This window comes from Drosophila virilis, chromosome 2 (assembly GCF_030788295.1).
Source record: "Drosophila virilis strain 15010-1051.87 chromosome 2, Dvir_AGI_RSII-ME, whole genome shotgun sequence".
In the NCBI taxonomy this organism is placed as follows: domain Eukaryota; kingdom Metazoa; phylum Arthropoda; class Insecta; order Diptera; family Drosophilidae; genus Drosophila; species Drosophila virilis.
This window is the reverse complement of record NC_091544.1, coordinates 16,503,651-16,531,510: the sequence shown is the minus strand read 5'-3', so window position 1 is coordinate 16,531,510 and position 27,860 is coordinate 16,503,651. Positions and strand designations below refer to the sequence as shown.

Genomic DNA, 27,860 nt, shown 5'->3' with positions numbered 1-27,860 from the left:
CCACCAAAGGGCACTGAACCGCACCTTAAAAAAGGCGCAAAAGTAAACTGAAGCGGCGGTTTGATTAAAAAAAACTACACACACTCACACTCGCACACACAGCTACACTTTGAGTGAGAAATGGTCACACACAGATACACATGGGAGCAGCCTGGTTCGCTTTTAATAGTTTTTAGCTTGACCTCGTCACCGTTCGCGTTCCCAGTTACCGGTTACCAGTTACCAGTTCCTGCTCTCCTCCTCTGCTACTCATATTGTTGTTGTTGTTGCTGTTGTCGCTTCTACTGTCCAGCTGTTGTCTCTGGGACTGTGTCTTGTCATTATTTTTGTGTCGGAAGTGAAAATTATTCACCACTCGCATTGCCATTGCCCTGGTGACTGCTACGAGTCCCTTTGGTTGCATTTCGTTTTCATTATCCGCGATCCCCTGGCAAGTCATTGACACACCTGTGCAACGCTTGAGCATTATGGGAGGGGGGCGTCGGTAGGGGCTGCCACGCTAAGCTGTTTGCCGGCAAGCTGTGCGATTTAATGCTCCATAAGAGGTTTACAATATGAAATAGAAACCTAACTAGCAGCTCATATATCACAAATTGCAAAGAATTGAGCAAAAGTAAACCAACCTTTTTCTTTGAAAGCTTAGGCAAACCTTGACTTTGAGTTGTTTTTATATGAAAACGAACTTCTCTTAAAAAATATTCTATTTTTAATTTATACTTTTCGTATTATTTAACAATCTCGTATGATAAAAAAATAACATCATATTTCCGCTTCATTTTTCAATTCGAATGTTTAATTTTCTCGATTTATATTCGTTTTAAGTGTTGATGGGTTTTAAATCTGATTTGAACATATCTGCTTTAGTTAGTTAATTAAAACATTATCTAATAAGCAACGAGCAAAAAATTATTTCATTAAATAAGACTTTAATGACCTTAATTGAATTCAGTTTTACGACAAGTTCAACATTAAGTAAATATTCAGATAAAAAAAAAACACATTTTTCTTTTAAATATGCTATGTTGTTTATAAACTTTAAAACACAAATTAGATAAAGACAATCATTTTTTTAAGACCGTTTAAGAAATATACATTCCGGATTAACTTTATTTTGATATGAATATTTCGAGCCAAATCCAAACTGACTAAAAGTCGAAAAAGTTTTTAAACTTTAATTACATTTGTCTGTCGATTGGCCACAAGCACACACTCACACTCATTCATGTGCATGCGCACATAGAGAGTACAGTTCAAACTTCCCAAGTTCAATTTCGATTCAATTCCTCCCCCTCATGCCCCTTCGCTCTTGGCATATATGAACCTTAACATCGTCACAGTGTTCTGTCGCTTACAAAGTCTGTAGTTGGTTTTGTTGTTGTTGTTTTTATTTTTTATTGAAAACACATTTCCACCGAAAAGTTCAAATAACATTTCCGAAAACCATTTAGATGTTTCTGATAATTGTTACAACTACCCGCACGGCTGCCCGGCGCGGCTCTTGCCCTTTCCCCTGTACCTAATGAACAATTGAGCCGCTGCTCCTGCTGTAAATGACCCACATGGAGTCATTTGCCACGCATTCCTGACCACCTAATGATCATAGGCTCTTTCACACAAATTATGATGGTTATTGCGTCTCTTTTGCTATCTCTCTATCCTCTCTCTCTCTCTCTCTCTCTCCCTCTCTCTCTGTCTCTATATCTCAGTCTTTCTGTCAGTGTCGCACAATTCTCAGAGTGATCGCGGCAATAACAGCGCACAAATTCAATTAGATTTTATTGATGATTGATTTTTATCTGTGTGTGCGTCTGTGCGAGTTTGAAAGTTGTTGTGGCGAGCTATGAAATTGTCTTTAATTCAATTAAGCTGCTGAGAACTGAAGAGAACTTCAATTTTGTAGCAAGCCCTATTTATGGAAAGTTACAATTTAGGATTCGCATTTGTGTATCTGAGAGGCCGCACAAATAAATATAAATGTATATACATATATATATTTATTGGTAATATTTCCGCCTTTTAGTTATGTTTGTGCAATCGAAAGCAAACAAACAAAAATACACACACACACACACACACTTAGAGACCAGTTTATTGATACACAACTGTAGCTGCCTCTCTTTCTGGCCTTCATGTATGTATGTAGCTATCCTCCTTTGCTGTCAGCGTAAAACAAATAAAATATGAAATATTCATATGACTGCCGGCTCATGTTATCTGTCTGTATGTAACCCCACCCCACGCTTCGTTGTGTGAAAAAAGATATTTTATCGATATTGTAAGCAAACCTCGTTAGCGCAGCGCGCTCGAACGAGTCAGAAAGAGAAAGAGAAAGAGGGAGACAGAGCGAGAGAGAAAGAGAGAGATTAGCTTCATTTAGGGGCTGGCCAGCAACACCCCCACTTGCAAAGCCTACCAGGCTGGATTAGACTAGGCCAAGCAGCTGCTTTTCTCATTCATAACTCAAAGCATCGATCAACTGTCGTATGTCTCTGTAGCTGTATCTGTATCTGTTGCTGTATCTGTATCTTTAAAAGTGTTAGTTGTTGTATCTGTATCTGTTTGTGGCTCTCTAGCTAAATTGCTGGCGTTGCTCGCTTGGCATTCCAGCAGCGCATTCGAGGAGTATTTAGATTGGGGGCACAGGGGCAGCTTGGCTGTCTGAAAGCCCCCCCTCCGGCTCGGCACTCTTATTGCATGAGTTGCGACTTTGCCCAAAGTTCCATGCGCTGTCTCGTTACTATGCTTCGAGCTTATTGTTTTACTAGCTGTGCATGTGTGTACGTGTGTATGTGTGTGTGTGCATGTACTGCGTATATAGCGGCAAAGTCTTATGTAAAGCCAAAGCCAAACACAAACAACAATTCAGCGCTCAGTTCATTTTAATTGACATCGATAATTAAAAACTATTTTCTGTTTAAGTTTTTTTCCGCTTCGCATTTCATATTCAGCTTTTTGCACACATTGCAAATATATTGTTGTCCCACTCTGGCACCCTTAGAGTGGCCACTTTTGTCATGCTTCCGGGGCAGACAAGGTTTGAACCAGGCCGTCGCTACGTCACATTCACAGCCACGTGAAGTGGCTGCCACTTAAGGCTACCAGATAACAGCTCAGGTCTTGACTTAAGGCGACCCGCAACTCGCCCCCGCAATTTGCTAAGAATTAATAAACTTTTACCACCTGCTCGCCCATATCTATGACAAACGGTAGTCCCTCAATCAGTGCAGGCTCTTTCTCTGATTCTCACACACCGCCTAGAGAACTGGGTGGGTTCTTTACTTTTAAGTCGATTGATAAATATTTTATGAGTCGTCTGTTTGCTTCGCCAGGTAGCTCAAAACACGAAGCAACTTTAGATAAGCTTTGAAGTCAGCTCTCTATTCGTTTCTCTGCCTGACTCTCTCTCTCTCTCTCTCTCTCTCTCTCTCTCTCTCTCTCTCTCTCTCTCTCTCTCTCTCTCTCTCTCTGTCTCCTCTCTCTCTCCCTCTTTTTCTGCCTCCTTATCGTTGCCCTAGCACGCGCTTTTAATTGAATTGTTCGCATTGCACATGTTGTTCGCTTTTATCACTCGCCATGACCCAAACACCAACCAAGTTGTTCCGGCTAGAAATTCCAGACTATGCAGCACATACATATACATATCACATATGTATTTCTTATCAAACGGGAGCTATTTGCAACATTATATTATTAGTCTAAAATTTGTCGCTGGTATAAATTCATTCCGATTTTGGTTTGATTTTTAAATTTGAAGATATCGCATTTTGTAAATAAATTAATAATACTAATGAAAACATGCATTTCATTACCAATATCATCCCATTGCAGCCATAATAATCAATAATAAAATAATTAATTTTTAGTTTATAATCTTTTTTACTTAAAATAACACTCCATACTGCATACAATTATTCTTTTCTATTTAAATATCAATCTTATCTTCAATCTTTCAGCTTTTTAGCCTTCTGAATGAAAGCCTCTATTTATATCCTACATATCACTAATAAGATCAGTCAATGTCCCATTAGGTATTTTAATCACATATTTGCTCATGTGTGTTTATTTGTCAACCGATAAGCAACATGGTTATTTTATAGAGTTATTATTTATTATTTTGTTATTATATGTTCATCTGTTTTTTCTAGTTGTGGAATAATATTTTTATTTTTTTTTTTTAGATTTTTCTGTTTGAATTTATTGAAAAACTGTAAGTACACACATTTATTTAGTTGATTTACGATTAAAGTCTTGAATTTCTACTAGGTGTTAAAAATATCTGAAGGTACATATATACGTGTACATATTCTGTTTCATATCAAATTATATAGCTTGCTTTGCTGGCACTTTTCTCTTTGATCCATTATATATTTTCTGATATTAAAATAAGTATTAATGCATCTCTATTTATGGTACTTACTATTATGAGCTTTCCCCGCTATTCTCATCTTGTCTCATATCAAACTATATTTAATATAATTGGAAACTAAACTTTCTTGTAACTATCCACAATCATTAATTAATCTTACCCCCAAGTGCTTTAATGTTTATTCCCAAGCCGCAACTCTCGAGTTCTTAAGCCTAGCAAAATGATGGGGTAAATATCGCTCAATAATTTCAAGTTGAGGCAACATTTCGCACTTCCCAGAAACATTTACAAACTAGACCCGAACTTTTGTTGCTTTCAGTTTTGTGTTGCTTTTCGCTATTATCGTCACGTCGTCGCCATAAAACATTATATAATGGGTCGACGGCTTTGTAGGGGCGGGTGCCTCGACGCCGCCGCCTCGGCTCTGATAAGTGGAGCCGCATGCTGCCTATTTTATGTGGTGCAGCTCTATCCCCTCCCCGGTTGGGGCTATGCATAATTAGTGGGTCAAGTACAATTGGAGAGGGTGTAGAAATTAAAAAGAAATTATTTACCATTTTTATAGGATCTGTTGCTGGGTGAGGGCGGGTCGGGCCTCTCGATTCCTTTGAATTGTATATCTCCGGGCAGGGTCTGTTGATCCGCTTTAAAAATATTCACTTTGCACTTTAAACGAGTTTCCAATTTCTGTAAATCGGTTTACAATTTACTTAATATGCAGATAGATTTCCGTTTTTTCTTCAATTATTTGTTTGTTTGTTTTTTTCTCCTTCTTTGTTTACTTTTCTTTTCTTTTTATTTTGTCACGTTGCTTTTAAAATTGTTTTTATTTTTTAATATATATATGTATAATACTTTTTTGTGGTGGGGTTCGCCTGTTGCCCGTCACTTTTAACTGGTTTTTACTGTTGTTGCTGGTGTTTTACTTTTCAGCTGCACTGTAATTGTAATTGAAATTGCTGTTGTTGTTGTTGTTATTGTAGTTGTAACTGTGCTTGCTGTTGACTACGGCACATTTCAAAAATTGTTTGCACGCCCACATAAAATTGTTGCATATTTTTTGTTCGCAAAATATATATAGATACATATATAGATAGATATGGATATATATTTCGTAATTTTTCGAGGCGCTGCAATTGACGCATGTTATATTTAATCAGAATTTTGTTACAAAATTGTACAAATGGGTCTTCTTTTGAGCCACCTACACAGTCGCGCTGGGTGGTGCCCCATCAATATAAATATGATTATGTGGGCGCCAAACTGTCGTTAGCACATTATGAGATTTAATGCAGATACTTGGGAAACAACGGAACAAGCGTCTTGGTCTGCACATACATATAAATGTGTGCGGCTCGACTTGGCCATAAACAAATAAACCAGTTAGTTGTGGTCAGAGAGCTGGCACTGATTTATGCTGCAGGCACGGCCAAGCGAACCGGTTCCAGTTGGAGCCAGACCCAGACCCGGACGAGGGGGCACAATTGATACAATTTGCTAGCCATGTGTAGAATTTGCGGGTGTGGGAAATCCTCAGCAGAGCTAACAGCACTTTAATGCGACTGCAACTCCATATGGCGCAGCGGGCAACGACTTTCACACGCCCAAAAAATAAAAATAAAAAACAGGAAAGGGACCGCAAACAGCTGGCTGTCGCGACCTTTGGGGCAGGGAGGGGCGTGAGTCGGGGGTCAAAGGGTCAGCCGCAGCCCAGCACAACAAAAAGTTCAAAGTAAGTGGCAGTCGGCAGTGCGCAACGCTTCAGCGGAAATAATCGTAAAGTAAGCCAAGTCAGACTGCTAGAGAGGAGAGGCTCTCTGGCCGAAGACTGGCCAAGAAGAAGCCCCAGTCGAAAGGCAATGCCATAGAATAAATGTTAAAAAACAGCAACAGCAGAAGACAAAGAGAACGTCCAATGGAAATGGCAATGGAAGTGGAAAGGGAAATGGGAACGGGAATGGGTATGGAAGTGGAAGTAGATGGATGGCCAAGAACTAGCCGGCAACTAGCGGTTGAACTTGGCTAAAATAAATAAAGCCATACAAGAACGAACGACACCAACGCCAACTTTACGACATTGAGTTCAACTTTAATTCTTGTGTTACAAAAAGTTGTTCCTTCGCTTTGATTGGGTGGCGGTGGGGCGGGTTGGTTCTCTTTTGGGGTGTTGGCCCACAGTTAACAGCGAATATAATGAAAATGAAATAGTTTTGCGGGCGGCGAGCGCATCCATAATTCAATTTGCGGCTAATTGCGAGTAGTTTTAATGAACAGCCCCCAAATTGGTGCGGGTGGGTCGGGGAGTGGGGGGCAGCTATTGGCCAATTTATGGCCGCTATTCCCTTTTGGCACGCAATTTGGCCCGCAATTAAATGTTTGCAAGCGAAGAGAACAAGAACTATTCGCATTCGCATTCGCATTTTCATTTTATTTACTTTTTGTGCTGTGCTAGCACGAGACCTTTCCAGTTTTTCACGCGATGCTTCAGCTTTTGCTTCTGACTGTTCTTCTTTTTATGCTGCTGCTGCTGTTGCAGTTGCTTTTCTAGCCCGCAACTTAACTGGGCTGAAATTTCAATTTGTGCGCCGTAATGGCAAAATGTTTGCGGTTCACGTGTAAGATTTGTGGCAAAACTTAACAGATTGGCGGTTGAGCCTCCGAACTGAAGACTTGCAACGAACTCCGACTACGTGCTGGAATTTACAGATTGCCCTCAAATCGAATCGCAATGTTATGGACAATCTTAAGAGGGAAAATATTTGAAAAAACATGGCTGAGAAATCTTTGATTTAAATTTAGGAATTAAATAAATCATATTTCTACTCAACATTTCTTATTAAAGAATATACCATTTCATGGTTCCAGGAAATAGTTAGAGAATATGGTATAGTTTTTCAAAAAATAAAAGTTGCATATATTATAATAAAAATAGGTATTTTGTTTCTACAGTATAGATGTAATGATATTATTACGAATGTCAGATTTTCAGAATTATCAATGAGATACATATGGATATTTATTCTAGCGTTATTTAAATATTTTCTGAAATCTGTTTTAAGCATAATTTCTGAGGGAATTCCAACTACCACACAAAGTCAATTATTCAGCGTATAACACCATATAAATATTCGTCAAGTCTTTTATTTATGTTTTGCCCATTCGTTTATAGGCATTTGCATAATTAAATATTTATTTTGTCAATTTTTGGCGGAGTTTGCAATTAATTGTGGCCCGTTTTTGCGGGTTGTATTATTGAAGACTGCTTTCCATTTAACCCAATTTCTGGGCTTTAGGTTTTTTTTTTTTGTTAATTATTTGTTTAGTTTTTGCATATTTTACTCAGTTTTTTATGCTGTCATTTTCAAGTATTAAACGACTTTTGCTCGTGACTCATTTGTATCTGATAGATACAATACGGTAGCTTAAGCCGCAAGCACTTTTACATTGGCAACGATCGGTTATTTTAAACGTAGTTGTTGTTGTTCTTGCTGTTGGTAATTACACACCTCAATTGTTGTAATTTATTTTACATTTTTCTATTAACAATTAATTGTGCTTTGTCCGTTTGGTTGTGTGTACTGCTGCAATTAAAATATTGAGATACAAATCGAGTTTAAATATCTTATGCACTTATTACACGAACTAATTGGAAATGGTTTCCGCTTTGCAATTGTTGTTTTATTATTGTTATGATTTATTTGAAATTGTTATTGTTTAGCTTGCGAAATACGATAGCCAAAACGTTAACTTTGTGTGTGTGTGTGTGTGTGTGTGTGTGTGTGTGTGTGTGTGTGTGTGTGTGTGTGTGTATGTGTGTGTGTGTATGATGTGTTTGAGTATTTTGATTTATAGTGCCTCAAGTTTTTACCGACGGCGCTTCTTATTGTTGCTGTTGTAGATATTGTTATTGCTATTGTTGTTGTTTTTGTTGTTAGACTGATAGTTGTATTAGCTGTGCCTTTAGATTTTTTAAACTTGCGCACGACGAGGCAGCTAACTGCGTTTCTGACATTAGACTGAATGGCCCGAACCAAAAACTGTGGCGGTCTGAACTTAACTGCGCCTCGGCAACTACATCGGCTCTCTCAGTTGTTGTCGTTGTTGTGTTGTGGGAGCGGGCGCGTTGATATTCACACACTGTTAGCGTTAACAGCGCTGTTGTCGTTCTGTTATGCTCGCAACACGCAGTGACTGGTTGTCTGGTTGGTTGGTTTGTTGGTTTGTTGGCTCGTTGCACGCGCTCTCGTGTCGTTCGCTCTTTGGTTTCGTGCATGTAGCGAACCGTAGCGGTAAATGGTTCGGCTGACAACATCGGCGCCGGGATCCAGACATTCGTCGTCGGCGAAGCCAGCCTTTTCATCACATTTGTTTTGGTTTCGCAGTTCGCAGCGCGAAGAGCGCGCGTTTTGTGGATGCTAAGAGCGGCGACATGCTCTTATGGAATGTGTCTAGCTAAGAGAGTGCACGCATTGAGCAGCTGCTGACTTACAATACTCGCGCTGCTAGCTACACTTGAAGCTACATCCTAAACTGGCACAATTGGACAACTTGGTTGCCTCGCAGGATACTTGAAATATGAAAGCAAGTGCTGCTGTCCTGCTCGAAATGCAACTGCGAATCCAACTAAAAGAAAAATGGGCACACTGACAATAAATCACGCGCGCCCCAAACTTCGTCAAGTGACGACTGGCTCCTGTTCCCTGTAAAGACAGGCAGCTGCTGCTCATCCACTTTTCCCAATCAGCTCAGAGACAAAAGCAAAAGTTGTCGCAAAGAACTGTTCACAAATCATTTGCCATTTTTAGAAAACGCCACCACTTGACACAGTTGCGAGATTATGCAACACTAACTAAACCTAATCTCACACTGGGCCAAGCCAGACAACAATTGCGATTGCGAATAGGAATTCCAGCGATGTGGCGAACTGGATTCAGAAACTGAAACCCACCTAGACAGGCTCTAGCCAATTGCCTGGGATTGCCTGCCAGCAGCAGCCACACTAACAGTAACAACAACAGCAACAACAACAACAACAACAACAGAAACAACAACAACACTTGAAACTTCATGTAAGTTCGAGTGTTCATCGACTCGCCTCTTCTGTCTCTGACTCGAACTGCCCACAAATATAAAACAGAGCGCAGAGTTTAGTTTCGTTTTTGGTTATACCCTGTAACAGCAATTGCATTAGGTAGATAGGCCTTAGCGTGCATGTAGTTAGTGTATCAGGCAGTAAAAATGAAAAAAAAAAAAAATAAATAAATTTCTACATTCAAGAAACGAAAGTATTTGAAGTATCTTTAATTTAATACCCGCACTCGTACTCAACCTGTTTATTGGGCAATCATTGTATCAGATTGCAGGGCATCAGCCAGTCGGCTAGCCAAACTGAACACTCTTCTCTTAGTTTTTCTTTTGGCCACTTTTTGCCACCGCTGCAACTTGCACTCTTTGGGGTGGAATGGAGTTGGAATCGAGGCATGGACTGGACCTGGACTCTCTCCGTTCGGTAAGTAACGTTCATTAGCTGGCTATTCGATGGAATGTTTGTTGGCTAGCAAATGGCGCACTTAACGCTCGACTGCCGACGGGGAAGAGTGGGGTGCAATCAATAGAGCAATGCAATATAGTTAGTCAATTTGTTGAAACTGTCTATTTTTGGGAGCTTACTCCACCCGCACCCTTAACGATAAATTTGTAGGCAATTTAGTTAGATAATTTGTCATAAAAATTGATCAAACAAGCGAATATTAAATGCGAAGCAAATGCAATTTGCATGTCAACCCAGTCCTTATATAATTTATCCTTGACTAACAACACATGCGTGTGTGTGTGTGTGTGTGTGTGTGTGTGTGTGTGTGTGTGTAATAGTAGTTATGGTATAAACAGCGGGTTGAGGGTGGTTTAGTTGCCTGCCTTAGAATGACAGGCAGTCACGATTTCCCATTTACAATATTTATTTATTCATAACTTTGTTCAATTTTTCTACAGTTGTTGTTGTTGCCGCATAATAAGCGCCGTTTAGGTGCTTAGGTGCTGGCCGGGGGTGGTGCGTGGGGAGAGGGGGGAAGGTAGATGTAGTTTGTTATGTTATCGTCAACTGACAAGTTACCCCAAATATTTGGCATTTCTTTTGACTTGAGTTTTTTATATTTTCTTGGTGAACAAAACAAATTGCTTTTTGGTCGCGTTGTTGCATTGTTTGTTGTTTCATGTCAGAGCGCAATTACTATGGAAATTTTTGGCGAAAACTAACTACTATATGGGCACAGCATATGCCGGGCGCTGGAGGGGGCGGTATTTAGGGGGGGGGCGCTTGCATTGTAGGTCGCCACGTGTCGTTTTGGCCCCAGCTGACGTGATTTGCAGTCATAACTTGGCTAACTTTATTGCCTCACATTTGCATGGCCCAAACAGAGAGTGAGAGAAGGAGAGAGACGAATTCTTGTTTACAAGTCAAAAACAAAGCCCTCAACAGTTCTGGTCAACTAGACAGAAAGAGCTCTCTTTTTTGTCTCTATCAAATGGCATCCACAACAATATCCACTTAATGGGCCCAACAGCATAGCGGCACAGGTAGCTGACTCTAGTTCTTGGCCGGGCTCGCAACTCTTGGCCAAGTAGACATGTGCGCTGGCAGCAGCAGCTGCTGCTGCTGCTGCTGCTGCTGTTAGAGCCCCTCTGGTCGCGTTTTGGCCAACTGCTGCTTATAATAAAATACACAAGTGAACGGCATAAAGTCAGGTGTTTCAGCTGTTTCTTTGCGCACCTTTTTTTTGGGGTTGCTTTTTTTGGGCAAGGTGAATGCACCGGCTGGTGGCACTGGTAACAACAACAACAACAACAACAACAACAGCAGCGGCAACTCAAAAACCAGTCTAGAGTAATTCAAGCAATTGCAATTGCACTCGTAAATGCCAGCAAGACAATGACAATGGCAAACGCCTCTAAGCCCTGTCCGCTCGTCCAACTCGAGCCCCCTCCCAGACATGCCCAGACCAGTGACCTGCTGCAGAGCAGAGGCCCAACTCAAATTCCGACCAGTCAGGCCAGTCATTGCGGCACTTACTGGCCATAGGCATGAGCTTGCTAGTTGCCAGCTTTTTTGTTTTCTATCTAAGGAGAAAAAAACTCCGTACACTGGTTAGGTACAGCACAATGCTGAGGTAAACAAAACTCTTGTTTTACTCATCAACATTTATTTGCTTATTCAAAGAATTGACAGCCCGTTTTCAGAGCTGATTTCAAAGAACCAACAAAAGATGTCCGCATGGAAGCTGAAGATTGAATATTATTTAAGGAATAATAACATTATTCCCATTTTATTTCCGACTAAATAAATAATTATGACAATTCGACTTAGGTCTTAGGCAATCCCATTTACGTCAAAGTAGAATCAAAACAAATTGCATTTATTAAAAAATTGAAATATTTTTGAGCTGTACTTCCTGAAACACTATTCCGATTCAATCTGAATTTTTTTGCATTGGAATGTATGGCACGTCTACTAATTGGTTCAGTATAAAGAAGAAATATTACGAGAAAAACCACTTGGTTGAAACTATAATGATTTCCTCAAATGTATTATGTACATTAATTTCTCGCCAATTATGAACCGTGAACGTTTCTCATTTCCCAAGCGCACAATTTTAATGCTTCCAGCAGATTTTATTTGTTCTAACTTCCATTTTATTGGAATTTTTCATTTCAATTCTGTTTTTCTTCTGAATCAATAAGCTTTTTTTTTTTAAAACGGGCAAATAAGACTTCTCGAGAACTGAAATGCATATATTCCCAGAAAATTTGTAATTTCAAAATTAATTGTTTAAAACTAAATCCTTAACCAAGAGATCGAGCTAACTTTAAACTGCTAAGTCGAATCATTTAATACAGCACACATATTCAATAAATAGAATAGAATATTCTATGCGTCATATTCATGGTTCTTTGACTGTGCACCACTGTGCGTACAGAGTGGATGCATATATCCCAGACAATGACCATGTCGGCGCATATAAACAATCATAGAAATGCATTATGCATGGCAGATTAAAAAATTATTAGCTAACAACAATTGCGCCGTGCAGCCGGAGGGGTGGCAAGGGGCGCGTGTTCTGCTTGGTGAATTTTTTGTGAATTACTTGGAACAACGTTCAATGCACTTTGACCGTTTCTCCGAATCGGACGAAGCATCCAAGAAATACGATTCTTAAATATGGTCAGCTGAAATGAATTATGCAGAAGTTACTGCAGCTGCCACGACCGAGACGCGGACCCGCCATAATGCAATAAACAGCAAACAGGCTGAATGATTGGGTAGGGCTTGCCAAAGGAAAGGCAGTCACCAGCAATAGGGGAGGGACGGTGGAAGTGAGGGGAAGGGGCACTGGGGGTGGCAGATTGACAGGCGATGGGGACGCTATGCTTCAATGCGTGCGCAGCGGCGAATGCTTCCGTTTCCGTTCTTAATAGCTTTATTGTGATTTACTCAACGGTGGCAGCAGCACCCAACAGCAACAAAAACAATCACAACAACAACATTAAGCAAATGCAATCTACGGAATTACAACAGCGTTAAAAGTGCATTGATAAAAGGGCAAAAACAACGTCACGAATAAAAATACACAGCATAAAAAATTAAAAAAAAAAATACAATGTAAAAAAAACACAAAAATTACGATGAGCACAATTAAGGTGAACGCAAAATACACAGAGAATTTTAAATGGCGCTCACAGCGACAAAATAGGGGCGGGGGCTATAGTATGTGTAATCGGGCATTATCTTCAAACACCCTGTAGTGTAATAAAGCCTACAAATATGGAACTGAAACGTGGACATTTGTCAGTCAAGGAGCTTCAAAGATGTTTAATGCAGTTGTGAAAAACAGGTGGAAAATTTGTATGTTTAGTTAAGAACGCGAATTCATATGGAATATTCCACTTTTCCTCAAAGCCAAATAAATATGCAGACTATATTAAGAGACAAACAAATCAGACTCTTTTGTTTCATTTCGACAAGCTGCCTGCTTGGTTATTTTCCGCAGAATTTCCTTGGAAGTTACAAAAACCATTTAAATTAATTAAGAATGAGCCCAAATAGAAGAGTCAATTTGGCGTGTCAGTCTTGCTTCGAAAACCACCTGAATTGGGTGGTATTTTTTATTTATTTATTTTTACATCCTTTTAAATTATAAACCCGCTGAATCGAAGGAGCTTTGGTAATCGTCTGATAGCATTTCGATATAGTTGAATTTCCTGTTTTGCTCGATAGCACAACTTGAATAAATTGAGAACTTGAATAGAATCTCAACTTAATGAGTCAGAAAAGTGTCACCAGAGGTTTCCCGTTTGTTATACCATGGGTTGGGGTGATAAAGGGGGTTAACAGCCACGACAAAAACAACTCATTTTTAATGAACTTTACGCCTGATGCCGCCCGCCGGGTTTCCCCCTTCCCCGCGATTTCGTATTCCTCGCTTTAGTTGCTGTTTTACTGTCTCTTTGCGCATTTTGTGCGCGCTTTGGCTTTATACTTCTGACACGCACACACACACATACACACACACACACACACACACACACACACACAGAAAGGCGGTATATAGACAGGTATGTGTAATTATTTGTCACACCTGAGTTGGCGGGCGGCTCAGACAACAGACAAAACGGGCAGCATATACACACAAACACAGAGGCAGTTGGAAAAAAAGGCGTCTCAGTTGGCTGAGCCACCAGCGAACCGACCAACCGACGAACCAACCACTTTTCTAAACGCTATATGCCATATTTACATTCACAGTCACACTCACACTCACACTCACATTCACACTAATATCTGTATAGTTAGCAGACACCAGTATGCCACATTATGTACCCTATACAGGCAGACCTGTAGACCAACAACTGAGCACTGTCAATCAGTCAGTCAGTCAGTCAGTCAGTCAGTCAGTCAGTCAGTCAGTCAGTCAGTCAGTCATGCAGTTACAGCGGACATTCGCTTCATATTTACCTTCTTTCTGTGAATGACGTAAGCGAACGCGCTCGACTTTGGCCATTGATATGTCTGTCTTTGAACGTTCTTTGGTTAGGGGTAAAAACTCCATTGATATATATGAAATGAAGTTTGATTGACACACTCATATATAGTTAGTTAGACGAATGCTTGAGGGGTTTCTCTCTTGGCTGAAATTTGTTACGTGAAATTGGGCATATTATTGAATTGTTTACTCAGGACTCATGTTGAACTTAGTAAAGAGATCAATATAACATTTTAATCAAAGTAATGCCTAATATCTTTACGCTTTAACATAACTTTTAAGTCGCAATTTTCAATCATTAGCTTATATGATCTTTGAAGTACTCATGCATATGTCATATTTGCCAGGCGGAATCTTTATGTTAAATACTTTCTAGATGAACTAACAACTTCGAGAAAAATAATCAATTAGAACGCAAATTGAGCACTAATGTATAAGTGTAAGCTGTGGCCAAACACTTCTGTAAGCCAAGCACTTTGAGAAAATCAGCACAAGGTCTTTGATGTACTTATTCTGATGTCATATTTGCCAGGTGGAATCTTACTGTTTACAATCTTGAAGATAACATTACAACTTGTGAGTTTAGTGAGCATTCCAATTATGAAATAAATTCAACAATACCGTTTAAGTGTCTGTCAGCTGTAGCATGAGGAATAGACCTCACTTTAACGCGAAGACTTCTAAGAAAAGCTTAGTTGCTCTTTTATGTTCGTATGTGAGCCTTGTGTTCGGCTAATTTGTTATGCGATTGAAACGCATTTCTGGGCAACCGCTCACTGATTCATTTTCCCGTTTTGTGTGGCCAGAATGTGGAGCAACACCGGGGGGCAAATAGAATCGAAATTGCAGCCCGCTTGACTGACCAGCTAAACGTGCAACAATTTTGTGGCAACTGCACCACGGGATAGCTATGCTCCAATGTATTGGCCTCTGACCAGCTGCTAGCTATATATATATAAATGTATATATACATCGATTTGAATTTGGCTAAGTGGCTCGCTGCAAGCACACGAATCTCAATGCAAAGCCGATCTAATCCCATGTTAAGCGGTTTCTTCTCAGCCTTTGGGCTTAGCCAGAGACTTTGAGCCATTGACAGGCCTAAGCTCCGCGCACTTAACGGCCAACAGTCGCGGCGAGTGTCCACTTAATGCTTAATTGCCAGCAATTGAAATAATGCAGCTTTTCAAGTGCATCATGAATGCAGCGTGTGCATGTGCGTTTGTATCTTTTGAGGTGGTCATTTGATGCATTTGACTTGCGGTTTTTCAACCTGACACATGTGTCGCCACATATGCATATGCATGTATCTCCATCTGTCGCACTCCGGTGGTTGTGTTTTGTAATTTATGATTTCCTGCACAATTTGCATTCAAGATTAAAATATCAAAACGCGAAGCCGCTACGCTTAATTACAATGCCATTGAATGTAAATTAATTTATATATTTGTTTTGGTGCTGCTTAAATGTGATTAAATTAATTGAGCACTCGTCGCGCCTGTTAGCTACTTTACCTACAACTAGCGCGCATGTCGGGTATCTTGAGTGCAGTTTATGGCATGTCAATGATACGATATCAATCTCAAGACTTGACAGACGTGAGAGCTAAACACGCTAAAATAATTGCGAGTCGCTGTATGGAACCTTCATTAATTAATGAGCAGCTATTGCTGCAGCATTATCAATACGATCTTCCTAAAGGAATTTTATGACTTTAAATATATAATTATATTTGAATTGTTGTTGAAGTAAGTAAGCTAGCATCAGGTCTATTCGCCAAAAGTTTCTTCTATTTCTTATGTTTATTTTTTTCTGCATATTTTAAACTAGCTACTCGACTTCCATCTAGTACATACAAATGTTTTAGTCTGCCAATTTTAAAACCTTTTAAATCAGTTCAACTCGATATAACTCCCAGCCGAAGAGCCGTATGTAAACATTGTGGAAAAATAACCAGAACTGAGTAAGTTTTGCCAAAGGCTGTTTAAAAGTATATTAAATAAAGTAAGGAAATTCAAAAAAGAAAAAATTGTCGAATTATTTTTATTTTGCTGGATGGCTTTTGGGCAACAGTCTCATATTAACTGAGATGTAAAGACCTTAATTTTCTTTTAAGTATAATGTATTTCAATCACTTGTTACTCACCTTGTCTCAAAAAGCTAAACAAATTGTCACTTATCGTCTGCTCTAGCAAATTGTAAGTCTGTAAATGAGAGGTAGAGAATACGAGCATGAGATAAATATTGAGCTTTAGTATTAACAGCATATCCTTGATTAAAGTGAACAACAAAATTTAACACTTGATTGCATTCGTTTCAAATTGATGCATTCCATATAAGAATGTATGAGCCAGTCAAGGAGCAGCAGCAGCTGTCGACCCTTCCCAATGAACCCTAGAAGGCAGCTATCAACTCCCCCTCTCTCACAGTCCCCCCACACTCTTTCGCTCTCTCCCTCTCTCTCTCTCTCTCTCTCTATCTTTCTGGCTAGCTTCTGTTTTTTAACTTTTAGTTTTATATCAATGCAATTGCAAAATGCGCTTCTTGCAGTTCAATTCAATTTATCTTTGATTTTCACTGCTTATTTTGGCCGCTTGATGCAACCCCAACAACGCCACCCCATCCCCCCTCCTTGCCCATCCACCCAATTTGATTAATTTTGTATGTTTTTGGCGCATCGTGCACTTTGGCTAAGCTCAGCTTTAAATTTTCTCCAGTCTCGCTCAATTGGCCATCTAATTGCAGCGATTCCCGCTGCCATTGTCCGGCTACTCTTTGCTAAATTACTTTGGCAATTAGCAGCTGCTCCTCTTTTCCTGCCCACCAATGCCAAACACCTGGCCGCCAATTCAATTTGCCTTTTTGTGTGCCCTAGTGAAGTCTCGCAGCCACAAAGCTCATTTTGTTCGCTTGTTGCACCACACATAAAGCTCAATGGCCCTGCCCACTCTGTCAGATCCTTGGTTCAAAACAAGTACGAGTGCTTAAGTCGGGAGTACTCGACTAGGAGGTACCCTCAATCTAGCGGCAAGCTGTCTTTGTAATTATAAGAACTTCCTTCTGTAGACACACAAACACACTCGCACATCATGCACTCCATCTTTTCTTAGCCCTACAATATGCAAAATGAATTCCTGAATAGCTTTGATATCATTATCTATAAATTGATAGAATCTTAATCTACATGGGATAAAGGATACGCCACATTCTAAACTTCAAATATGTAGCTCGTATATGCTCTGAGATCGATGCGATCATATCGACGGACATGGCTAGATAAACTCGGCTGAGCCTTCAGCTGTCACCCACATGTTACATGTGTGTGCACAAAGCCAATATACCATGCCATTCGCATTGGGTTCAGTTTGAAAAAACCTCAACAATGCCTAAACTTGTTGTGCTCTTCCTCTTGCTGCATTGTTGTAAATTTCGCTTTGGCACTCCTAAATTCCTTTGGTGCTGCCAACTGCATTTATGCAAAGGCTCGACTGCTCAACTTGTCGCTGGCCCAGCAAAAAGCAACGACTACAACAGCGAGCTGGTAACTAATTTTATTAGAGCGCCACAGCAAAGAGCCCCCAACTGAATAGAGCTGACACCGACCAGCAACCCGCCAAGCCCCCTTTGAAAACAATGTCATTTTTACACTTGGACATTTTGCTTTTTAGCCACGTAGTTGTTGGCCACTCGCTTGTTGTTTGCTACACTGAGCAAAATTTACCATATATTATATAAATCTTTAATGAAATCCACCATAGTGGCAAACACAGAGTTGCATTTTAAAGCAAGACCACCGCGGGGAGTACCCCGAACTCCCTGCACACTCTGCAGGCTCTGCGGCAATTGTTGCTGCTGTGGCTGCTGCTGTGGCTGCTGCTGAAGTGGAGGCTCAATTTTCTAAGCCAATTTAGTCGCACAATGCTGTCAATGTACAAAATTTCAAACACAACAAACAAACAACAAAAGGTGTCAGGGGAGGGGCGAAGCGTGGTGGTAGGTGCCCGTGCGGTGTACTATGCAAAGTGGAATCTCATGGAATAACCAAAGCTGTCGTTCGCAATTGATTCTTATTGCCAGGGAAAAGGAGAAAGTGAGCCCCAAGCAATATAAAAAGCATTTCGATAAGCTTGAGATAAAACAAGTCGAGGGTCGGAAAATGTAATAAATGCAACTGGGGCAAGTGCAACTTTATAAAAGTGATTTAAATATATTATTGTCAATCAAATATAAAGCACGACTATTTATATCATGTGCAGCAGGTGGAGGAGCCTGGCCTAATGACGAACACAAATAAAATAAAATCTGCTATTTATCAAATGATATTATTTACATAAATTCCATTAGGCAACCAAACAACGGGCTTCGGATACATTTGCCTGTTACATTAAAAAAAAAATATAATTAATAAATAGTAAACAAAAAATGACTCAAAGTAATTGTACAGCTAAGGGCGTGATAATTTAATTTATTGAAATTAAATACAAAAGAAACATTGTTTATTGAAACCAAATGTTAAATAATTAAATTGAGCATGCACTTTTTTTAAACTAAATAATAGATGAATAATAGGATGATCGAAACCAAATAGATTTGTAAAATTAATGCAGACTTACTGGCAGAAGGCAAATACATCAAATTATACAGATCTGCCTATTAAGTTTTACAAATTCTGAGACCTAAATAGCTAGCGAAATTTAAATGTTTGGTCAAGTACCTAAAACTCTTTAAGTTAATTAAACTTTGTATTTAAGTTCTTGTCCAGTATGCTGTTAAAATCTAAGATAAAGCCCAAAGCTTTAGCTCTTACGAGTCTTCAGCTAGCGAGTTGTTTGGATAGATATTTATATTTGGTTTTATTCATACCTATACACACAGTAGAGCGGCAAGCCACACAACACATAAATGCCAAAGAAAAAAGGAAATAAAAACAAAAAAAGAGAAAAAGCTTCCCATAATTTGCAGCAATATTCCTGTGCATAGTCACAATAAACTAGAGTGCTGGGCAACATTCGAGCTTTGAGCCGACATCGACAGGCTGTCAATTAAAATGGAAATGTTTAAGTTTGGCCAGACCAAAAAAGGCATTCTTGGAGCAGTCTGCTCAGAGTTTGCTTAGAGTACCGTCCGGGTATTAGGCAGCCAGGCAGCCAACCATTGAGCGAGTGCACTTCTGGTTGAGCTTCTCCAGCTTTTGCTGCTGCTGCTGCTGCTGCTGTATTTTCATGTTGATTTTTATCACATTTGAACTTTGACCCAATTTGGCTCCCAATACCGGGAACTGGGAGCGCTTACCCAGCGCTGTCATCCCTTTGCCAGGATTGCCCTGGCAACGTTGTCGCTTCAGTGGTAGCAGCTGCAGCAGCAGCAGCCACTCCAAGTCGAACTCCACGCTGATTGCACGTGGCACACAGACAGCTAGAGCGGCGGACAGACAGACAAACAGACAGACAGTGAGGCAGACATGTAGATATATTTGTGCCACAAATTGAAGTCTTCAGCCAGAAGTCACGAAATCTAGAGTAGTAGTCTACTAGTGTCTTTCACTTGCTCCACTGCAAGCGCGAATACGTGTCCTGAGTATAATATGTACATACATATGCCACATACATATGCATATGCATATACTTGCATGCTGTATTTCGTATTCCGTATTTGGTTTTCGCTTTGCTGTTGAAAGGAAATTGCTGCTTCTGCCAGCCTCTAGTACTGCCCGCCCCTCAATGCTACTATCATGGTTTGCTAGTTGCATGGCTAATAGCTGGCAGCTTGTTTAAGCTTTGTGTGCCGCCCAATTTTGGTGCCCAGGCTCTACATGAAATGCACATCACATTGTGTGTGAGCGACTGCTGCGAGAGACTCCATTTCTATGTGCAACTCTATAAAATGGCTTCTTCTGCATGCGCACACACACACGCACACACATTCACAGGTATAGGTGGCTACGTGCCTTTTTTGTGCGCTGCAATTTGGACAAACGTTGCCAGGCAGCCACTCGTATTCTTTTAGGCCCGGCTAAAGCACTTTATGCCCAACACACACACACACACACACATCAGCCCTTCACGGCTGGGATTTTAAATATACAAAGATCTCTTGGAAACTGTTCGGCCATCTGTACTGTATTTTCTTGCAGGCATTTTTCACTTTTCCCCATTTTACATTTTTCGTTTACTTTTATGAAAATGGCTGCAGCTCGGCCGCTGCTCCTAGGCGCATTTTAAGGATTTGCAATGCGCCATGAACTGGGCACTGAGCATGGAATGCTTCCATACATATATATATATATATATATATATATATATATAGAGAGAGAGAGAACATGTTCTTCCTCATTCAAGCTGACCATTCTTAAAAAACTAATATTATGCACAGGTGTGCGTGCCTCAGCTGCTACCTCCATCGACCTGCAAGCCGCGCCGTGCCGAGCCACCGGCCGATTTGTATTGAATAAATGCAAAAGGCGTGTTAATTGACAGACCATGAAGAGCACAAGCAAAATATTTTTGCAACAGCAACAACAGCTGCTGCAGTTGCAGTCCAACTCGAATAGTGCTGTGCGGAGTGGCCAGGTGAAAAGTAGCCGGGGAGGGCAGAGAGGGTGGTGGCAAGAAAACGCACTCTGCAAACTCGCATTGCGTTCCGCTGCCCTTTTCATAGCCTGCACTCACACCTCAAGTGGAAATATGGTATATGAGCTGTAATAAAATACTTTTAACAAGCAATTGAATACGTGGCGCTTTAAATATGCTGCACATTCGTATTAAAATGAGATCTTTGCCTTAACTAGTTTGTTATGTATACCATCTTACTTTCACTATTTAAACAATTTTATGTTTAATTTAATAATTAATTTGCACAATACAAACACATGTTCCAGCAATTAGTTTGATAACCCAAATTAAAAGCTTGTTCGCATGTTAATTTCTTAAAGCCTTTCAACTGCCTTTAATAGCCATTAATTACTTTTGTAATTAATTTAATCAGTAAGGCTAATTATTATTCCATACAGCTAATATTACTACATCTTTCAGCTTTGAATGTTTGTAGTTGTTAAACATTTTTATTCGATATAGCAATGAACTATGTTTTCCCAAATATAAATATTTTCAATACCAGAAAATGTTGTGTTTATTTATTCTTTATTCTTTCTGATTGAATAATGCGAATATAATTCTTCAGCAATTAAAAACTATGAAAACTTCTTTAATTACTGAAGTAATTGTAAAAGTAATTAAAATGTGTATTCATTTAAATATGATCATATATCGCACGTATATACTTGAATGTGTTGACTATAACAAACTTCATACCAAAACCGTTTAATAAAATATATTAACTTGATGGGAGAGGTCTACATAAGTGCGTTATACAATTCATGTCAAAACTATAATACCCTTTACAAGGGGATGACAACATACTTTAAGAAAAGAAAATAATTGAAAGGGTATAATTAATATCAAAAGCTTTTCAGTAAATGCAATAAAAGTAAAGTATTTATAAAAAAATGGATTTTAAATGTGTGATAAGCTAAGCCCGAAATACTTACTTAAATAATAAAATTAGAAAAATTTATTAAAAAGCTGTGCAGCAGTTAAATATTTCTAGTCCTCATTAGCTAAAGACCGAAATCGTTTCTCATGCTTTTGCTTAAGAGCTAATGTAAAGTAGGACATAATAACCTCGAGTCTAAATTCTTTTAGGAGTTAATTTGTTGTTGTTGTTCTTCGAAAAAGTTTCTAAAGCCCGTCAAAATGAAGCGCAAGTTTTCGCAAGTACCGTAAACGGGCCATGATGAGCCCCTCCTGACTGTGCGGGGCTGCTGCAAAAGGCAACAGACAGGCAATTATGTTAATTTCTTACTGCATTTTCTGCTCGTTTTTTTGTTGTTGTTGTTGTTGTTTTTTTTTCCTTTATTTTATTTTTATTATTAATAGTCTAGAGCGTGGCGCCTATAAATCTGAGAGCCAGCGGCGCATGGTTTATGACGCTTCGGTGGACTCGCTGACTTCGGCTTTGGCGCTGGCTTTGGCTCTCTGGCATCAAGTGGCCAAGTGGAAGTTGCGTGCGGCATTAAATCGCCCATATTTATCTATAATAAAGGCAATTTGGAAAACCAGTCCATACCACCCTCCCTGCCTGCTGTTCCCACAGCAGTTCGACCCTTGAGCCAAGCCAAAGCCAACGCCTGGCACTAAAAATCGATTAAACAAATCGAGTAAATTGTTGCCAGCGTCTGCACCCAGCCCACCGGATCCAACGCATACCCTACCCAGTACATACGCGTATATGGTATGTACATAGTATAGCAGGTAGGTGGGAACGCCATGTCCATGTCCACGTCCTGGGGGCTGTCTATAATTATATGCTGGCTATATGCTCGTACCATATTTTTACTTACACCGCGTGTTTGTTTGGCCACACGACGCGTTGCCAGGCGACGCGTCAATAAGCCACGTATACGCCGAGTTGTACCAGGACACACAAAATGTCGTTTCACTTTAATTTCTATACGTATATCCATGTATATATGTATATATATATACTTTTTCTGCTGCGTTATCTCTTTTTTTTTTCTGTGCTGCTTCCACGGAAATGCAAATGTTATTTACTTAATTTTGCAGCTTCTGCCCACTATGCTGGGTGAATGTTTTATGAAATTTGCCGAGTTTCTTCTCCTGGTTTTTAAATTTTTTTTCTCATTTTTTGTTTGGGTTTTCACTTAGTCAAATCGGACGGCTAGGTACGCATCCTTGCGCAACTTTCTGGCGAGCTGATGACAAAATTTCTGCGTAAAATTTTTGATTTTGTAAATTTTTTGGCCCAAGGACATGTTGCCATAGTCATTCGCTGAATATTACGTCACCATTTTGTTTATTATGTGTTAGTATTTTGGTGTTGGTATTTAAATGGTAATTTCTTGGTATTTTCATAGTATTACATAACACTCAAACACTGCCACTGCTGCCATTTGCCACTGCGTCCAATTGCCAACTGTCGTGCCAGGGCAACGCGTGTTATTGTTTGGGCCCCACAGCGGACGCGTTTCCTAGCAATGTCGTGGAATTTTGCGTGCCTAGTCACAAGTCCTTCGTGCTAACAACGAGCGAGCGAGACCTCTCAAGCGAGCTGAGCTAGCCTAGCCCTCGTCTGCATGCGTTGCCGCCAACTTGTTTTGGCCTGGCCAACAAAAAATCGTTAAGGCTGTTGCCATGGCAACAACAAACGACAAACGGTGCTCTAGTCAAGAATATCAGATACCCTGTGTCCAGCTCTAGCTCTAGCTCTTCTCCCCTTTAGCTGCACACTAAAGTTATTCCATGGTTAAATAACTCTAGTTTTAATTTCTCAAACCGTTTAAAAACTTCGAAAATATAAGGTAAAATCTTCGCTCTATGCCAAAAAATCCATATCAAAATTTTGATCTAATGCGTAGGGGTTTATTTATTTAATTATTTAATAACATACATTTGCAAAGTTGATTATACTTAAGTATAAATTAATGGGTACAGGGCTTGGTAAAAAACGAGTTATTTGGTCACCCTCAAGTTTCACATGGCCAAAATTCATTAAAATAATGGCACCTCTAGCCACTAGTCAGTTGATTATGATGATGATATCGATCTCTTATGGCTGTCCCGTTTTCCATGCCCTTCGACTTGGCCTATACAAATTGACGTGGCCAACGGCTGTTGTCCGATGCCGTAACCTGTTAATCGTGCTAATTGCATAAATTACAATTGATAAACAAACAGTTACAGGCCTTCACTGTGGACTGTGGACTGTGAACTGTCGATTGTCGAGTGTCGTGTGTCGAGCGTCAACTGCAGGACCCTGCGAACTTCAAAGTGAAAATCAAATTCAGTTTAAGCGTTTGCCAATCGAATTGAATTTTCATTAGGCGACATGAAAGGAGGTGAGCGCGTGACGAGCTCGTGAATTTCCATAAAACCAAGCGCTGCGAACGGCTGTCGTCCTTTAACCCGTTTGCCATTTGCCGGCACTTAAAGGATATACGCGACATGACGAAGTTGTCGCGGAAAACTATGATTGACAGCTGAGGCTGGGGCTGAGGCTGAGCCTGTCGCTGCCAGTTGCCCCTTACCAGTTGCCAGTTCCCGGGATCTGTGCACGACAGGCCCACGACAGACTCCACAGAACTCGAGCTTAAGCTGAATTTGACAAAGCGTATAAGCGGAAATTGCTGACAGGCTGAGGGACAGGCGCATGTCCTTGTGCCATAAATTATTAAAATTATTTGTATTTTGAACAGCAAACAGAACATTCGAAAATTAAACTCCTGCACTGGCTGCTGCTTGAGCTGGCCATTGAGATTTCGTATCTAGCTGAAAGCAAATCAAATTTATTTATTCCTGCGTTTTTGTGTGCATTCCTCTTGCAGCCCTGTCGCCCCTCCACCAGCCCGCCTGCGTACATCACAATAAATCAAATAGAAAAGCATGCCATGCGTCCAGCTTTTCTTGCCAACCGAGTCGGACTTTGTCCGTCCGTCTGTCTTGTTCGTCCGACTGTCTGTCACTCATCAATTTTGAAAATTATTAAAAATTTAAATGGAATACCAGAGTGCACTCAGCAAGGGGAAGAAATTGAGATATAAATTTGTCTATATGTGTGTTTGGCTGTTTTATATTTTTTATTTATGTCTCTCTCTGTATTCGTATGTGTTTTGTTGTATTTTGTGCCAGGCTTGTCAAACATTTTGCGTGTGTCCTGTGAAAAGTTGCCAATGTGTATGAATTTTTAATTTTAATTGTTTACCAAATGCGCTGGCAAAATCTGTTCACAGGGATACACACGACGATGAGTCCTCAAATGACAGGACGTTCGTTTCGTTGTCATAATTCAATACATGTGCATTTTATAGGGCTGACCGAGCAGGACAGCGACAGGGAGAGAAAGAGAGAGAGAGAGAGATTTGGCTTCTGTCCATGTAATATCCCGACATTTTATTGACACAATTGAAGACGCATCGAGACAGGATATATGTACGCATACATATGTATATTGTGTGTCGAGTAAATCATAGCCCCTTCTGGCCCACGTAATTCCCACTTAATGACTTTTATTTTATTGACTCTGCGGCACAACGAACAGCTGAGGCACTAAGAGTTCTTCATTAGTTGGCCGCAAAAAATCCATAATTATAATGCACCTTACATAACGCTTCATTAAGATAATAGTAATGAATACGTGACCGCACAGACAGACACAGACAGACACACTCGCACACGCACACTCACACATAGTCAAAGCGACAGGCGGCACAGTCGCATGTCCTGCGAGCTAATGGCACGCATGAGACTCTATGTGCGAGTATTGAATGTGTTCGTATCCTTGCGTCTGCCGTGGGCTCTGTGCCCATGTCCGTGTCTGGGTCTGAGTCTGGCCCACAAATGGCCAGCAGGCAAATAAAATTAACCACTTACCGCCCCCAAGGCGGCCAATGGCGGCAACCAACGACATCGCCTGCGTGACAGGCCTCGTCCTGCATCCCACGACGCCGCATGAAATGCGGTCGATAATTTACATAAAAAATAATACAAAAGGTGAGCAGTTCGCTGGCACGTGGAAGTTCTTATACCCTCCTTAACCCAATGTGAATGACACTGGCTCAAAGAGACAACAACAAACAGTGAATCAATCTTGCAATAAAGCACATAACATAAAGCATTCAACGTATGTAAATAGAATTAAATTCTTGCTCCAAGCTGTTTCCGATTTAATATACCGATTTACACTTTTAATTTATTATTATACTATTTAAATTTATCAACTGCATTTAAGCAAAATTACATTCGAATAATTTAGTTCATCTTTATAGTTAAAGTAAGATATAATCCTTAGAATTCATACGCCTTTGCAACGTAGGCTTAGAGTTTTGAAAAATAAGCAGCAAGGGGAACTCTTCTGTTTTAAAATAAAATAAAAATATTATCAATTGTTAAAAAGCTCGTATAAAAGGGAAATTAACTGTTTTTTGTTTGTGAATTAAACTAGCTATTATAATTTAAACGAGTGTGGGCAAATAATTTTTTTTTCTGCACTATCAACACTTTTTCTTCCATTATAATCTGTAAGTGATATTCGCTCTTCAACAAAAAATGTATATGTTAGGAATAAGTGTTGCAAAGAAACCTGAGATCTATCAGTTCACAACCTCACAAACTCAGACTTCCCTAACATATCCACTCACATTCGTCTCCAATAGTCAGAGATTTTAAGCAAGTGTCATTCAAGCACAGGCAATTAAATGTATGCTTGGAATAGTAATAAAATTCGATCTGATTGCAAGCATATGGTATGCCAAATGGGTTGTCAATGTGGCGATACTTTTGTCTAGGATACAACGATGATTACGTTCAACAACTGGTTATATAGCCCTAAAAACTATATTAATTATTATATAACATCAGTGACCAAGCGTTAGATGTGATAGAGGCCTTACACTGGGAAACGTCAAAGTAAATTCAACTCCGGTGTTGAAAATATAAACAATGGAACTTCAACTCTAACCTTTTGGCGGGCAGGCAGTCAGTCGTGCTGGCCGTCAGGCAGTTAGTTGAATAAAAGGACAAAAAGAGCGACAGTCATCAATAAAATATATTGTCGGTAATTTCCAGCACTAAGCAAGTTAGCTATAGCTAGGGTTGAAGCTAAGGGGCTTTTGGGGTTTTAGGAGTTTGTGGTTAACTTGTCCCCAGCATAATTAATTCACTTGCATGATAATCAAAAAATCATTTGATTAATGCTCGCTCCTCGAACAAAGTGCAGACAAGCATTGTCCTGCCACATGTTTGTCTATGGCGTGGGTATCAACGAGGGTTGAGGCTAACGGGATTACGGGTTGGAGTTAAACTTGTTGGAATGCAGGGTATGGGGCAAAAGGGACTGCCAAGGAAAACCCAATTGCAAATGAGTTTTATGTTAAGAGCTAATTTGGGCTAATGCCGTAAAATGTGGCGCAGTTTAACAAATGCTACTACACACACTCCGCATATACACACATAACTAACACACACAGTCACATACATTGCCGAAGTAAGAGAGGCTGCTGCTGGCGACAGCTTTTTAACATGCGCTTCGAAGTATGCTACACAAAGTTGCACAATATGCGTAGCAGCCACAGGCTAGTGTACATATACATATATATCATTGCGTGCGTAGGTGTGTGTCTTGCGTTGTGTGGCTTTCTGCTAAGAACTGTAGCATACTTTTGTGCACCTCGTTTCTTTTTCGTCAACATTTTATTATTTGGCTCAGTTTCCCACTCTTGTTTTCTGTCTCCCTCTCTCCGCAGCTTAGTCTGTGTCTCGCCTTGGTTTTATATATTTAAATTAGTCAAAATGTCAACTTGACACAGATTTCTGCTCAACAGTGCGCCGCATTGCCAAGATGTGGGAGAACAACAAAAGCGCCATAGAAAAAGGAAACTTTATAAA

At 40.0% G+C, this 27,860-nt stretch overlaps 1 protein-coding gene across 1 annotated transcript in view; it reads left to right on the top strand.

Annotated features, from left to right (window-relative positions):
- The window catches only part of Rim (Rab3 interacting molecule), a 277,876-nt gene that overhangs the window by 180,732 nt on the left and 69,284 nt on the right, over positions 1–27,860 (top strand). The window contains exon 4 of the mRNA XM_015172013.3: positions 4,179–4,207. The gene's annotated coding sequence lies outside the window, so the exon portion shown is untranslated. The remainder of the gene's footprint in view (positions 1–4,178; positions 4,208–27,860) is intronic.